The following is a 14,029-nucleotide window of genomic DNA, read 5'->3' as shown; positions in this document are numbered from 1 at the left end:
GTTTGAATGTTTTTCAGCAAATTGGTCAATTTGGTAAACGGGCTTTTGAAGAAATTACTTTCAGAGATATGACAGAGCCCACTTTTCTCCTTGACACTGGATCCTTATTACCTACTCGGACCCTTAGTATGACCCCATCCTGGGGTCTGACTCTGCCAAACCACACCAGCTCTTAGTCTACTTCTCAGGCCTCTGACCTCAGCTGTACAGCTGGCCAAAATCACCTGCCTTAGAGCCATTTATCAACTTGCTTGCCATGCCTTAAGCCCTTTTAACTCTTTATCCATAGCTGTCATTCTTGGTCTCTCCGAAGCATGCTCTCTTTCTTAAAGCTGTTGTTCTGGATTCCATTACCACTGTCTCTGACTCACTCTTCCAAATCAAGGCTCCTATCCTCTGGCTGAGTAAGCTGGGAGGAGGCCTCTGCTGTCACAGTGGGAGGCCTCCAGGGTCATTCTGACTCATCCTCTCCTTATTTTGTTTTGTTGGTATCTATCTCTGTGCTGCTTTCACTCACAAAACTTATGACATCAAATGTGTGCTATCTTTTCCAACATCACTTCACCAAATTTCCAACACGAGCTGGGATTCTACAATTCCATTCTAATACTATTTACCTGGAATTAGCTTCAGATCCCACAAGTTAATGAAGTGTAACCAAATGCAGTTTCGGCCACTTGCCGCTTGCAAAGTCAAATAACAAGGACAAGGAGTGGTGGAAGGAAAGTGACTTTATTCCAGAGCTAGCAGTGGGAAAATGGCCAAGCTTTGTGCCTTAAAGAAACCATTTCAGGTAGGGCTCAGTGACTCATGCCTGTAATCCCAGCACTTTGGAAGGCCGAGGCAGGCGGATTGCTTTAGCCCAGGAGTTTGAGACAAGCCTGGGCAACATGGTGAAATTCCATCTCTACAAAAAATACAAAAATTAGCCAGGTGTGGTGGCATGAGCCTGTAGTCCCAGCTACTCAGGAGGCTGAGGGAGAAAGATCGTTTGAACCTGGGAGGTTGAGGCTTCATCAGAGAGAGGCCCTATCTCAAAAAAAAAATCAAATTTTGAACAGAATGCAACGGGTTAAAAAGGGAAGCTTGCTATGGGTGGAGTGCGGGGTGGGGGACAGGCATGCTTAAGGGGCAAGAAGGTATGAGTCTGGTATTTTTTAGGCTTTTTTTTTTTTTTTGAGACAGAGTCTTGCTCTGTTGCCCAGGCTGGAGTGCAATGGCATGATCCCAGCTCACCACAACCTCTGCCTCCCGGGTTCAAGCGATTCTCTAGCCTCAGCCTCCCCAGTAGCTCGTATTACAGGCACCCACCACCATGCCCGGCTAATTTTTGTATTTTTAGTAGAGACAAGGTTTCACCATGTTGGCCAAGCTGGTTTCGAACTCCTGACCTCAAGTGATCTGCCCGCCTCAGCCTCCCAAAGTGCTAAGATTACAGGCGTGAACCACCATACCTGGCCGGCTGAAAGTGTGAGTCTGTTACAGGACTTGCTCTGATGATTTATCTTGGATTATTGCCCCCTATTGTGGTGAACGGGCTGGTGCCATTTCCACCACAATTGGGTTGTAAATTCACTGCAACCTTGAGGTAATCTCCTGGTAGGGGAGAATTCGGTAGGTGACTGGATTGTTTTAAGATTCAGTTCCTGGAATTTATAAGCAAGCATATCATTTGATAAGGGGGACACTGTGCTTGGTGGAAAGAAAGAGGGTAAAGTTTACCATTTTATTCTTAAGAAATTAAACACTGTCCGGGTGCGGTGGCTCATGCCTATAATCCCAGCACTTTGGGAGGCCAAGGGGGGGCGGATCACCTGAGGTTGGGTGTTTGAGACCAGCCTGGCCAACATGGTGAAACCCTGTCTCTACTAAAATTACAAAAATTAGCCCGGCGTGATGGCACGCATTTGTAATCCCAGCTACTTGGGAGGCTAAAGCAGGAGAATAGCTTGAACCTGGGAGGCAGGGGTTGCAATGAGCCGAGATTGTGCCACTGCACTCCAGCCTGGGTGACAGGGCAAGACTCTGTCTCAAAAAAAAAAAAAAAAAGTTAAACACACAGTAAGCGAGGAGGGAAAAGGAAATAAAAAGAGAGAAAGACAAAAAAATTTAAATAGGATAATTTGGTGGCAGGATCAGTCCAACAATACTACCACTTCAGATGCCAGCCACAAATTCCAGATTGTCACTGGTACTTCTCTCCAGCTGGCTACAAATTTGTGGGTTTCCACAACCTCCTCCTAAGGTTTGATAATTTGCTAGAACAACTCACAGAACTCAGGAAAGTGCTTTACTTGCCATTACTCGTTTATTAGGAGGGATACAACAAGCAAACAGAGGAGATGCAGAGGACAAGGTAGGGATTTGGAGCTTCCGTGCGCTCTAGGCACACCATTCTCCCAGCACCTCATGGTGTTCACCAACCCAGAACTTTTCTAAACCCCAATGTTTAGTGGTTTTAATGAAGGTTTCATTAAGTAGGCACAATGGATTAAATAATTGGCCATTAGTGACTAACCCAGTCTCCACCTTCTCCTTCCTGCCTGGAGGTTGGAGTGCTGGCCTAAAAATTCCAACCATCTAATCGTGCCTAATCATGGTCTTTCTGGTGACCAGCTCCCATCCTAACACTATCTGGTTGTCCCCAGTTGCCAGTCATCTCATTAGCACATAAAATATGCTAGTAGGCTGGGGGCGGTGGCTCACGCCTATAATCTTAGCACAGGGGGAGGCCAAGGTGGGAGGATTGCTTGAGCCTGGGAGATTGAGACCAGCCTCCTCAACATAGTAAGAACCTCATCTCTACAACTTTTTTTTTTTTTAGACGGAGTCTTGCTCTGTCACCCAGGCTGGAGTACAGTGGCATGATCTCGGCTCACTACAGCCTCTGCCTCCTGGGTTCAAGCGATTCTCTTGCCTCAGCCTCCAAGTAGCTGGGACCACAGGTGCATACCACCACACCTGGCTAATTTTTGGTTTTTTTTTTTTTAGTAGAGAACAAGTTTCACTGTGTTCACCAGGATGGTCTCAATCTCCTGACCTCAAGTGATCCACCTGCCTTGGCCTCCCAAAGCGCTGGGATTACAGGCATGAGCCACCACGCCTGGCCATTTTTTTTTTTTTTATTAGCTGAGTGTGGTGGTGTGTACCTATAGTCCCAGCTACTTGGGTGGCTGAGGTGGGACAATTGCTTGAGCCTGTAAGGTTGAGGCTGCAGTGAGCTCTGGTTGTGCTACTGTACTCCAGCATGGGCAACAGAGCAAGACCCTGTTTCAAAAAAAAAAAAAAAGCCAGTATCATTCCAAGGGATTCCAGAGGTTTTAGTTTAGGAGCTGTGTACCAGGAACAAAGACTAAATTTTCTTTTTAGTATATCATAGTATCCTGCAAAAACTAACAAACTCATCACCTGCTAAATTTCTGAAACTGGGGATACATACACAACACTCTATTTAAAAGGGCAGTTGTTTTCTCTGGGTTCTGGATTTGACAACATACAACCAGTTATCGCATATCAACATACCAAATTGCTTAAAATTGTATGTTATTTATACTTACATAAACTAAAATGTGCCATCCCTTTGCTCCAACATCTCCAGGGATAATCCCTATGCCACCCTCAGGCTGGCACTCCATGACCTGATCCCTCCTGTACCCTGACTAGGAGTGGGCAGCTAACCCACACTGACCCACTTGACCTCTCACACATGCATTTGAGTTGAGGGATACAGAGACCAGGAGCTGGAAGCCGCATGCTATTAACAGCAGAGCTCTAACGAGAAGATCCCCAAACTCAGGCATCAAGGTCCCTTTCCTCCCTGAATCCTACTTATTTAACTTTTGCTTACACTTCATAAGATCTGGTGCTCCATTTCAGACTTGTACCACTCTAGGTGTTGTTTGCAGCAAACATAAAAGAGATATGTACTTCAACGTGGCAGATTCATTGGTTATCTCTTCCTTGCTGTTTTTCCCAACAGAGGTTAGAAAACATCAATATTCTATTTCTCTGCTTCTCTTGCCTTTAAGGGTGCTAGAGTTCTAGTCAAGGACACATACATAGAAGTCTTTGGAAGAAGTTTAGGGAAAGAATTTTTATGATAAATGAGTCAGGTGCAGCTGGTATGCCTTTTCACCTTATTCTTGATTTGAACTAAGATGTAATACTAGGAGCCTCAGCACCCACCTTGAAGCTATGTGGGAAAGGCCAACAGAATTGTAGAGGTGCTGTCCCTGACACTGTGGAGCTGCTGAACCAATGCCAGTAACCACCCACCTCCAGATTTCTTGATATGAGAGGGAAAAAATGTTTAAGCCACTGTGAGTTAGGTTCTCCATTCTCCATTGCCTGCTGCTGAAATGAAGAGTTCAAAAGCAATTCCTCCATTAAGACTGATTGCCCTCGTGCAAAGAAATACTTCCTGCTATTTAAGCAGTAACTCAAAAAGTAAAATTCACTAATTCTATGCTGCCTGCAATTATTTTCTAATCATTCCACATGCACTTCAGTCCCACAAATTGAACTTCTTAATCATGGGAACTAAATCATCTACCTCATTTAAAATTTCCACGATCCCTGAGCAGGCCGGACAATTGGAAAAATGCTTTTAAAATTCTTTCTATAGGAACTAGGGCTCCAAATAAAGTACATCCCCAGAGTCAATAAACAGTTTCAGAAAGTAGTACCTTTGGAACTAAACAAACCAAAAAAAAAAAAACCCTGTGATTCACTACAGGCAGAAGAGTTTCACGCTGAGAGAGACCTTATAAATGTGTGGCTGCAGAGAACAGTGTTTCATGTATAAAAACAAGGATAAAGCCACTTGGCAAAAGATAAAATTGTATTTACACCTCATACCATAAGAATAGACTACAAAGGGATCAGAAATGTTAATGAAAAGAATGAAATCAAACAAGAACTAAAAGAAAACACAGATAAATTTTTTATAACTTAGGTGTGGTGAAAGGCTAAGTATAACTCAAAATGTAGATGCAATAAAGGAAATACTACTTTTTTTTTTTTTTGAGACGAAGTCTGTCTCTGTCGCCCAGGCTGGAGTGCAGTAGCACTATCTTGGCTTACCGCAAGCTCCGCCTCCCGGGTCACGCCATTCTCCTGCCTCAGCCTCCCGAGTAGCTGGGACTACAGGTGCCTGCCACCATGGCTGGCTAATTTTTCGTATTTTTAGTAGAGACAGGGTTTCACCGTGTTACCCAGGATGGTCTCGATCTCCCGACCTCGTGATCCGCCCACCTCAGCCTACTAAAGTGCTGGGATTACAGGCGTGAGCCACCATGCCTGGCCAAGGAAATACTACATATTTTTAAAACCACAAGTTTTTGCATGGCAAACGCCACCATAAATAAGCAAAGTCAAAAAACAAATGACAAACTGGAAGAAATATTTGCAAAATACATCACAACAACAAGCAAATCTCAAATCTAATAGCATATAGAGGAGTAACAGTGACACAGATTGGAGCAACCCTGTAGGCAAGTAAGAATATATATTAACAACACTTACCCAGTCATTTTAGGATTTATTTTACTTATTTATTTTAATTTTAATTTTAATTTTAATTTTTTGAGATGGAGTCTTGCTCTGTCGCCCAGGCTGGAGTGCAGTGGCACGATCTCTGCTCACTGCGAACTCCGCATCCCTGGTTCAAGTAATTCTTGTGCCTCAGCCTCCTGAGTAGCTAGGATTACAGGCACCCGCCACCATACGTGGCTAATTTTTATATTTTTAGTAGAGATGGAGTTTCACCACGTTGGCCAGGCTGGTCTCAAACTCCTGACCTCAAGTGATCTGCCCGGCTTGGCCTCCCAAAGTACTGGGATTACAGGTATGAGCCACCACACCTGGCCACCATTTTAGGATTTAATAGTGAAATATTAAAGGCAGAAATATTGGCATACTTAACTATTTACGATAGACTACTTCCAATAGTCAGGGAGTTTCCAACTTAGTGTTTAAGAATTTTTGTCAAAGCTGTAAAAACAAAATTTGCACACTGTATTTTAAGAAATATAAAGAGATTTCAATGGTATTTTTGACTCGGACATTTTTCCTCCTCATTTTTTTTAAAGACCTTGAGATCCTATTGGAGTTAATTTTTCTTTTTGCATTGATTTTAGAATGAACCTAACTCTCACAAATAATATGCCTCCTCTGTCTGACAAAATGAGATATTAGATATCGGAAACATAGTAACCACCTATCTGTCAAAACTTCAAAAATTCCTACGTAACTACCCATTAACTCTCTTGTTCTTTCTTTGAAATACTTACTGAAAGAAATATTTGTTTCACTTGGCTAGAGAAATTCCTGCTTAATAGTATTTATAAAAAGAGTCAGAATTTCACTAATGTTAGGACCATCAATAAACATACATATTGGTCACTTTCCATGCATTATAATCCAGGCTTACTTGCAAGCTTAAAAATGTTGAAGGCTACCAGGTATTGAGACCAGGCCTATTCAGAGGCCAAGGACAACCAGAGTGAGAAGAGAGGGCTTTAGAATGTGGTCTGTGAATGAAATACTATTGTCCAAGCTTTAGGAAGGAATTACAAAAATCTCAGGGGGAACAGGTCTTCTAAAACAACTTAGGGCTTGCCATCAAAAGAGGCCAAATGGGAAACTAAAAGGAATGAAAGTCTGGTACAGCAGCCCATAATGCATTCCTTATAGCAGACACAGTACTCTGCTACATTTCCTGGCCATACCTCCTCTTCAGCTGCAGGTGTGGTAGAGTCTACCAGGTAGACAGTTCCTGGCAAGCTGAAGGCTTCCCTGCTTAAGTGCCCATCATCGTGTCTTTCACCTTTCCTGCCTCAAGGCTTTTCTAAAGCCTAAATATTTCAGCCCTTGCACACACAAAGCTGGCAATGTGTCTTAGAGGGCATTTCTCAGCCAAAGAGGGACTGGAGTTGATGGATAAATGTCTCACCTCACCTCCACCCCCATCCTTCAGGGGTGCATTCTACAGTTTATTTGGAGGGTCCCCAGCAGTATTAATCCCAGTTGCCCACAATGGTAACTAGCTAAATAATACATCCGATGATGGCCTTTCCTTCTCCCCTGTTAACCTTTCTTTTTATCCTTATTCTGACTTCCTGGGATCATTCCCCAAAGATACTATTATACTCCAGTTTTTTACTCAGTCTTTGTTCTGGGGTTCCCAAACGAAGACAGTCCTACTCATGGTAGAGGAGGAATAATATCAACTGAAAAGGCTGGGCACAGTGGCTCATGCTTGTAATCCCAGCAGTTTGGGAGGCCGAGGTGGGCAGATCACGAGGTCAGCAGTTCGAGACCAGTCAGGCCAAAATGGTGAAACCCCATCTCTACTAAAAATACAAAAATTACGTGGCATGGTGGTGCACGCCTGTAATCCCAGCTACTCGGGAGGCTGATGCAGGAGAATTGCTTGAACCTGGGAGGCGAAATTTGCAGTGAGCCAAGATAGTGCCACTGCACTCCAGCCTGGGTGACAGAGCGAGACTGTCTCAAAAAAAAGATCAACTGAAGAAAAAGAAACTTCACAGGGTGAAGTTTCAGACTCAGTTTGCCCTTCTTGAAAAGAAGAATGAAACCAAGAGAAGTAGGTATATCTACCTATACAGAGAAGGAGTGGAAAGGAGTGCTTCTGCTATATTTAAGGCCTGCCTTAAGGCAGGATGCCTTCCTTCTCTGTACCAAACTATATTTCTTTTTGTTTTTATTTCTAGAGGCAGAGATCAGTCAAACTCTTTCACTGTTTCTTCATGCCGTATTAAATACATTGTTAAGCAATGGATAGATATTACCATCTGTGCTTTGAGCTCTTTACCAAAATTGGGATTATCTGGTGATCTAAGCAGTCTTAGATTCCAAAAGTTAGTTGGTTTCCTTGGTAAGGGCTAGGGTAGAGACAGAAGATTTTGTTCATAGCCTATGACCAAGCTCCTGTAGGATTTCCAAAGCAACTGTTTAAATAAATGGCTGGGCAAGAAGAGAGGCTGTCCTGGCTGCTTTCATTATCTTCTCTAGGGCAAAAATTACTGGCCCTTCGTGACATCACTTATAAATTTTTAAGTTTCCTTGGTGTACATGGGTCAAATTTCTTCCTAAATTATTTATAGTGACATATATATGTGCATGTGTGTATATATCAGTATCTATATATCTATATCTCAAAAGAACAAGCAAGCAGGAGTTCTCAACAGAGAAGCATTGAGCAGAGTCTTTGCAGACATTTGGTGTTCTTTTGCTTTGGGGAAGACATGCAGCCTATCTTTCTGGAAGAAGCACAGAGACCTTGGTAATATCTTGCTTGAGAAACGTGGATAGTTTGTTAATCCGTTTCCTTTTCACAAGAAGGGAAAAACTAGCTTCAGGAGTGCTGAGACCTAACTACGGAGATTTTACCAAGAATATCTCATAACATGCTGTCATTGAAGTAGCACAAGTTACCCAAAGTCTGGAAAGTACAAAGTAAGGGGGAAAAGCAAGATTTTAGGGATAAATCCAGCCAGAAAACTTATCAGGGCTCATTGTGCCCCCAAATGCATGGGCTTTGGAAGCACAAATAACTGCAGCTTCGGTTCAGTGCAGCTGGGACAAATATGGAAAGAACTGGAAGCCTTCTCTGGGAGGCAGGACTCACAGGCCTAAGAAATTTCAGAGTGGGAGGCAGCCTGTGGTACAGGGTCAAAGCAGCACTGAGAACTTGCTGGGTATTAAAAAAATGCAAAAGAAAAAGCAAGGAATCTGGATCAGAGGGAAATCAAGATCACAAATTGCTTGGAAAGTTGCTGTAATTCATTTATTCATTGACTGTTAATAGGTACTGGAGATATAGCAATGAATAAGACCAGTGATGCCTTTTTTTTTCTATTTTAAGAGACAGAATACTTTGTTAGTTCCCCAGATTATTTCTTAATGGTGGACGATTTGTAACATTATACATTGATAGACTTAGCTAAAAGTCAAGTCTAGGTGTTATTAAGAATTTCATTGACATTTCAAGCTAATGTTTATAAAATAATACATCTTTGATATTAGACTTATGTCCTTTCCTATTCCCCCAAAATCTTGATAGTAAAATTGTTTCCTGTTTTTGAGTTAGGTGATCAACAAATGTATCGTGTACTTATTATGTGCTCACCCAGTATGTGGATAGCATGGAAGATGCTTTTTCCAGTTTTGAGTTGGGCATATTGTTGCGAAAAGTAAAGATTACATTTCCAGCTTCCTTGTACTTAGGTATGACCTTGTAGTTCTGGCCATTGAGATATAAAATGTGGGATATAAAAAAACAGCTAAGAAGGGCTGGGTTTTTTTTTTGTTTTTTGTTTTTTTGCCCTTTTGTCTTTAACCTGTTCCTTCCAGAGGGACTGAAATGCAGATATGAAGGTTGGAGCTCCAGTTGCCATCTTGGACCACAAGTGACCCTGGGGATGGAAGCTGCATGCTGAGCATGGTGGAGCAGAGAGACAGGAGGGTCCCGGAAAGCATCATGAGCTGCCACGCTAGTCCTGGATTATCTATCTCCAGTTTCCTTTACCCAAGAAATAAATAAATGCTTATCTTTTTAAGCTTTTATTTTGAGTTATCTGTTACTTGTAGCCAAATTTGTTGCAATTTGCAGCAGATATAGTTAGAGTTCTGTAGCTTATTTGGGCCATTTTTACTTATAAGTGACAGTAACTTTGCATTAAAAGATTGCCTAGCTAGGTATCGCCTTGAACAATTACTGTTAGGCTTCTCTTTCAATGGGGTTGCTCAGAAAAGCTGAGGCAGGTCCCCTTAGACCATTATCCTTCCGTCTTTTTTTCACCCTTGCCTGGTAGGGATCTTATCCAGCTCTTTTCCAAGCTCTTCCTTATCTCCTCCCTCCATTTTCATTTCCTTCTGGTCTCTCTCAACTGATTTTGCTATCTGGGAGCTTACATAAAGCTAGGAATGAGCCGGGCCTGGTGGCTCACATCTGTAATCCCAGCACTTTGGGAGGCCAAGGCGGGTGGATCACCTGAGGTCAGGAGTTCGAGACCAGCCTGGCCAACATGGTGAAACCCCATTTCTACTAAAAAAAAATACAAAAATTAGCTGGGCTTGGTGGCGGGCACCTGTAATCCCAGCTACTCGGGAGGCTGAGGCAGGAGAATTGCTTGAGCCTGGGAGGCGGAGGTTGTAATCCTCCTGCCTCAGACTCCCAAAGTGCTGGGATTACAGGCATGAGCCACTGTGCCTGGCCCAGAGTTTGCTCTTGAGGGAGAAGTGGTGCTCATACTTGGGTCACAATTAGTTCTAATTTGTTCCATTCCTTTTTTTTTTTTGAGAGATTCTCGCTTTGTGGCCCAGGCTGGAGTACAGTGGCACGATCTCGGCTCACTGCAACCTCTGCCTCCCAGGCTCCAGGGATTCTCCTGCCTCAGCCTACCTAGTAGCTGAGACTACAGGTGTGCACCACCACACCCGACTAATGTTTGTATTTTTAGTAGACATGGAGTTTCTCTATGTTGGCCAGGCTTGTCTTGAACTCCTGACCTCAGGTGATCCACCCAACTTGGCCTCCCAAAGTGTTGGGGTTACAGACAGGCGTGAGCCACCACACCCTGTCTGTTTCATTCTTTCTTGATCTTTCATTGACTTCTGTGTGAACCAATCACCTTGGCCAAAAATCCTTAAGAATCTCAGACATGGACACTTACACATCATCATAGTTATACTGTTTCTACATTATGCAGGTTTCCCAGAAGAAAATAAATTCCTTTAAAAGAAAAAAATTATTCTAATACAATTTGTTACTACTACCCAACTTATTCTACAAAGCTAGGGCAAGGTCTAAAGAGAGGAATGGAGAAAACAAACAAGACCAGTTAAACAGTGAAAGCAGGCTCAGTGGACAGCAGAAATCTTTGTGTGTACTCAGTCTTGTAGAGACGTTTCTCCCTGATGTCAAGAGAGGCTTCACCTATTCATTTCCTTTTGGGAAGTTTTAGGAACAAAGAAGCAGTATCTTTAGTTTTGTTATTGAGGAGCAGCAGCTGAGACTTTCAGTGCTTGTAAAATATCACCACTAGGGACTTTGAGATCTTCTGCCAAGCTGCTCACGACTTCCTTACCTTTTAAATGTCTTGTATTCTATAGTACTTTAAGATTTCTAACCAATTAAATTTTCCTCTATATCTGTATCACCTCCATTCTCATGATCACAATACTAGCCTTTGTGCCTAGAATAGACTTCAAACCATTTCCTCCTCTTGTTCAAAACACAACCCAAACTTTACTCACTGGACCCTGTGTATACCTCAGTCAGAACACTGACCATGTTATCTAGGAAGGGTTTGTTTGTATATATTTTCCTATTTAACTCTCTGCCTTGAGGGCCTAACCCTTTGCCTATCATAGAGTAAGGCCCTCAGTGGATATCTACTGACCTTTGGCAGAAGTGATAGTCGTCATCATATCTGCCAAGAGCTATGTGTGGTCAATTATCATTTGCAATAAGCTAGTCTAAAAAAATTATCCTGAAATTTAAACTTACATAACAAAACAAAAAAACATTGTGCAGGACAAAGAGAAAAAAAACTGCCCAAGCCTGGAAAATACAAATTTGAACACAGCTGGGAGCTGTAAAGGGAAACAAATAAGTACAACTCTTCACTGATATTATGAAAAGTCTTTTGTAATGAAGCATCAGAAAATTAAACAATCATATGATATGTACTAATACAAAATAGTGCATATTATGCTAATACAAAAGATAAGACAGTGGGGTGGTTTAGGGCATATGCTTGTGAGCCACATTTCAAAGTTTATATTCTGGCCCTGCTACTTCCAAGTTATGTGGATTTAGGCAAATTACTTAACTTCTCTGTTTCTGTAGCTTCATCCTTTGTAAAATGAAGATTCTACTATTGTTTTCCTCAGTGGACTTTTAATAAAAGGAGTTAATATATCAAAAGCACTTAGACAAGTGGCTGACATATAGAAACAGCAATATAAATATTTTAGTATTATTGTTGTTGTTATAATTCCCCATCTTTAAGCATGACTCATGACAACAAAAACCAAAAATGTGAAGATTGGAAGCCTAACATATTTATATATGTAAATAGTAAAGATGATGGATTAAGATGGCAATGTGGGTCATTCATTACTTTTAAAGGGGGTCTTAACATTATACTTTTAGGCGGGTGCGGTAGTTCACGCTTGTAATCCCAGCACTTTGGGAAGCTGAGGCAGGCGGGTCGCTTGAGGTCAGGAGCTCGAGACCAGCCTGGCCAATATGGTGATACCCCGTCTCTATTAAAAATACAAAAATTGAGCCGGGCGCGGTGGCTCACGCCTGTAATCTCAGCACTTTGGGAGGCCGAGGCGGTGGGATCACGAGGTCAGGAGATCGAGACCATCCTGGCTAACACGGTGAAACCCTGTCTCTACTAAAAATACAAAAAAATTAGCCAGGCATGGTGGCTAACGCCTGCAGTCCCAGCTACTCGGGAAGCTGAGGCAGGAGAATGGTGTGAACCCAGGAGGTGGAGCTTGCAGTGAGCCGAGATCAAGCCACTGCACTCCAGCCTGGGCGACCGAGTGAGACTCCATCTCAAAAAGAAAAAAAAGTGTATGTGTATGTATATACATATGTATATACATACACATACACATACACACACACACACACACGCACAAATTAGCCGGGCATAGTGGTGCACCCCTGCAATCCCAGCTACCCAGGAGACTGAGGCAAGAGAATTGCTGAACCCAGAAGGCAGAGGTTTCAGTGAGCTAAGATCATGTCACTGCACGCCAGCCTGGGCTCTGTCTCAAAAAATAAAAATAAAAAAATTATACTTTTATAAACCCTTTCCTTGAAGGGTTAAATGCATATGAGGAAGCAGCACATGGACTTCCTTGGCGCTTCCCCCACCCTCCCTTTCTACGTTGTCCATACCAAATTTTGTGATTTATCACTAAGTACAAATTATTAGTTAAGTGCTATAAAGATTCTTTTGAAATACCTTTTGGGAATGATATAGAATTTATTTTAAGAGCATAAAACTAGGCTGGGAGCGGTGGTTCACGCCTGTAATCCCAGCACTTTGGGAGGCCGAGGTGGGCGGATCATGAGGTCAGGAGACTGAGACTATTCTGGCTAACACAGTGAAACCCCGTCTCTACTAAAAATACAAAAAATTAGCCGGGCGTGGTGGTGGGCGCCTGTAGTCCCAGCTACTAGGGAGGCTGAGGCAGGAGGATGGTGTGAACCCCAGGAGGTGGAGCTTGCAGTGAGCCGAGATTGCACCACTGCACTCCAGCCTGGGCAACAGAGCCAGACTCCGTCTCAAAAAAAAAAAAAAAAAAAAGCATAAAACTAGACAACTGGCGTTTCTTTATTGCTTGCTTTGGAAATCATATTCCTATTGGAGTGCTCAATTAGGCAGTTTGGGAATGAAAATCTCTAAATCTTGGGCTAAAGCCTGTTTTGGTAACAACTTTATAGTCCTTATTTGAATTACATTAGTAGGCATGTGTACAACCTGTAACTTCTGAGATACTTGGCCTTTGAGACTTCTAGCAGCATTAAAAATACGACAGGTTCTAGGCTCTTGGTACTTACACACTTTTCTCTCTCTCTTTTTTTTGACAAGGCTGCTAAGAGAACACTGCAATCTTTGGGTAGTTCACCCCTTTTCTTTACTGTGCAAGGTTCATAAAGGCAGGCACTGTATCTATCATGTTTGTCACTATATCTCCCATGCCAACCACAGTGTACTCCACATAATAAGCATTTCAAAAGCACAACATTTGGTAAAGAGATACGAATGAAGGTCTTACACTGAAGCAGTGGGGAACGGTAGAACCAGCGTAAGCATTAGATCTGGGTTCAAATTCCAGTTTTACTCATTATCTATGTGATCTACAGCAAGTTGCTTGACTAATTTTTACTTTTTTGTAAAATGGGAATAATATCTATTATATAAGGATTATAAGAATCTATAATCATTTATTAAAACTAAGGAGTGTTTAGTGTTTTCCT

The 14,029-nt window shown here is 42.3% G+C and overlaps 1 protein-coding gene across 3 annotated transcripts in view; it reads right to left on the bottom strand.

Moving 5' to 3' along the window:
• The window catches only part of ANKRD31 (ankyrin repeat domain 31), a 259,562-nt gene that overhangs the window by 244,449 nt on the left and 1,084 nt on the right, over nt 1-14,029 (bottom strand). For 2 of the 3 annotated variants that reach the window (XM_063623127.1, XM_063623130.1), the window contains exon 2: nt 3,848-4,066. The gene's annotated coding sequence lies outside the window, so the exon portion shown is untranslated. Of the gene's footprint in view, nt 1-3,847; nt 4,067-5,923; nt 5,992-14,029 lie in introns of all 3 variants that reach the window. The other variant, XM_063623128.1, reaches the window with a different exon arrangement.

Source organism: Symphalangus syndactylus, chromosome 18, assembly GCF_028878055.3.
Source record: "Symphalangus syndactylus isolate Jambi chromosome 18, NHGRI_mSymSyn1-v2.1_pri, whole genome shotgun sequence".
Classification (NCBI taxonomy): Eukaryota; Metazoa; Chordata; class Mammalia; order Primates; family Hylobatidae; genus Symphalangus; species Symphalangus syndactylus.
The sequence above is the reverse complement of the archived record's forward strand: the minus strand, read 5'-3'. Positions and strand labels throughout refer to the sequence as shown.